Source organism: Euprymna scolopes, chromosome 2 (genome assembly GCF_053919585.1).
Source record: "Euprymna scolopes isolate OS-2025 chromosome 2, ASM5391958v1, whole genome shotgun sequence".
In the NCBI taxonomy this organism is placed as follows: domain Eukaryota; kingdom Metazoa; phylum Mollusca; class Cephalopoda; order Sepiida; family Sepiolidae; genus Euprymna; species Euprymna scolopes.
In genome coordinates this window covers 86,286,874-86,289,537 of record NC_136483.1, presented here as the reverse complement: position 1 = coordinate 86,289,537, position 2,664 = coordinate 86,286,874, and positions in this window count along the sequence as shown.

Genomic DNA, 2,664 nt, shown 5'->3' with positions numbered 1-2,664 from the left:
CAGTATTGACCCCTGAGGGACTCCAGCATTTATATTGCAGGCCTCCGATTTTTGTCCATCAACCACTACTCTTATGAGCCTATCGGAGAGAAATGATTTAATGATTGAGAAAACATTTCCAGTTATACCGTAGCTGGAAATCTTGTGAAGTAGACCCTTATGCCATACTTTCTCAAAGGCCTTTGATATGTCAAGAGCAATTGCCCTAGAAAGGAAGCCTTTGTCAAGAGATTCACTAATCCTGTGGGATATAACCGTCAGCACATCTGCGGTAGATCTTGCAGAGCGGAAACCATATTGTGTGTCACTAAGAAGGTTATTCCTGCTGAGGTGGTTGACTATTTCTCTATTTAATATTGATTCCAGCAACTTACTCATAACACAGAGAAGACTTATTGGTCTGTACTGAGAGGGAGATGACTTATCACCTGAATTCTTAAATACAGGGCAAACTGATGAGGTCTTCCAGGGGGTCGGAAAGCACTTCTCCTTAAGGCAACGCTTAAATAGTTTCGTAAGTATGGGAGCAAGTTCTGGTTGAAGCTTTTTTAACACTATAATTGGGATGCCATCAGGGCCAGTTGCTTTACTGGAATCTAGGTTTTTTATTAGTTTGGCGACCTCATGCACGGATATTTGTATGTTACCTAGCTTGTTCTGTGTTATAGGAGGAAATATGGGGAGTTGATGGCCTTCGTCGCATGGGGTAGAATTAGCTGCAAAGTTCTTTGCAAATAGTTTGGCCTTGTCTGACGCTGACGAGATAACCTCTGGTCCATTGATAATGGTTGGGATAGAACGCACACTTCTGTTCAGGATCCTATTTGTTATTTGCCAAAACTGGTAGGAACCAAGCCGCTGATCAGCTACCTTGGATTTAACAGACTGGGCATATAGCTCTCTTGCATTTTTTATTACTCTTTTACAGTCTATTTACTCTCTATTTTCTGCCCACCCTCTCCTTACCTAGATCTCCTCTCTTTCTTTCTTTTTTCTTTCTCTCTGTCTCTCTCTCACACACACACACACACATCACACGTACACACATTTCCTGTCTGTCTATCTCTACCCATATACAGCTTTACTTTATCTATTTATCGACTTTCTGAAAATCTTTACAAACCCCTTTTCTCACTCATCTATCCTTATCTTTTCCCGTTTCTCTTTTTATTTTCATCCTTACTCTGTTGCACCCCCCCACACACACTTCTTCTTCATCCCTTCTCTTCGTTTGGACTGAACTGCCTTTCGTAGCAAATCCCATTGTTGTCCATATTAGCCCTCTCCATTTTGTTTTTCAATATAATAAATGAATAAATAAATAAATAAACGCTATCTTTCCTATAGCTCAGTCACGTGACTGACTACACCACGACCTTCTTTCTTTCTTCACCAACTCCCTACACCACCATTTTTCCTCATTTTTTTTTTTTTACCTGACGCTCGTTCCCTTTTTACCAGCCTTCTTCCATCAAACTATCAATCCTTTGTAGCATTCAGATTCTCCCCCTCATCCTTTTCATTGTTATCCATCTGCACGACCCAGGACGAACATATGTTCCCCCATTACACACGTGCATCTGTCTCGGTGTATATGTGTGTATGTGTGCGTGTGTGTTCGTCTCTGTCAGACATTGCTCTCTTCCTAGGCCCGTTACTCTACGTCCCCTCACCTGAAGAAACAAAAAAAATCACTACGGCCTCTTCAGCTACCATCTTCATGCTTTGTCAATTTGAATTGTTATTGTTAGTTTATTTTTGTCGATCAGTTGCTTGAGATCGTGAAACGATCGTTGTCGAAACTTGTATTAAAACATACATTGTCGTTTGTCTTTCTATCTTTTACGGCGATTTCATTTACTGAAATCGTGTAGTGTTTTTACTTACTCACATATTTTGTCCATCTGAGCCAGAAGTGAACAAAGGTGACAGCCTGGAACACGGGATTAGCTAGCAGCGGAATTTTTATTGCTGAAAACGAAAGAACAGCAACGCTAGGAAATTTTCGGCGAATTAGGATTAAACATCTTTTCCACGAGGGCTGGGGGCATGTGACGGTGTCTAAGTTGTTAACGGCACGGACTTATAACATATATATATATATATATATATATATATATATATATATATATATATATAGTTATAAAATATATATAATATGGCGATTAAGCTACACTGAATATTCCGCGTTTCATCCACTCTTCAGGCTTAACGCGAATTTTGTGGTTGTCTGTCGTTTTTATATACGCACTTTCTATTGAGATTTTAGTTAGCCAATCAGCTTTCTAGTATCCAGCGCGCCCTTCCTATCAGCCAATGAACATGCAACCGTTCTAGGATTGAATACTGTTGCCACATCTGGGCAGGAGTTGCTTGAAACACCCTATCTAGCCTTGACAGAGGTCAAAACAGACTTCGTAATATAGTCAGCGATACCCTTTTCTCTTCTCTGCAGCTTCTTTCCCACTGAAGAGATGTTGCAAGACTGTTCCTACTCTATCGCTATTTTTATGGCAAACGTACGACTTAGCTCCAATGTATGCCCCCTCGCCAATCCTTCACAAAAAACACTCGTCTAGCAAAAATCCCTATCAATAAATTCCCCAATCTCTATTGTTGCCTTTGTATGTTTACATACATACACAGGGATTTCATGAACAAAGC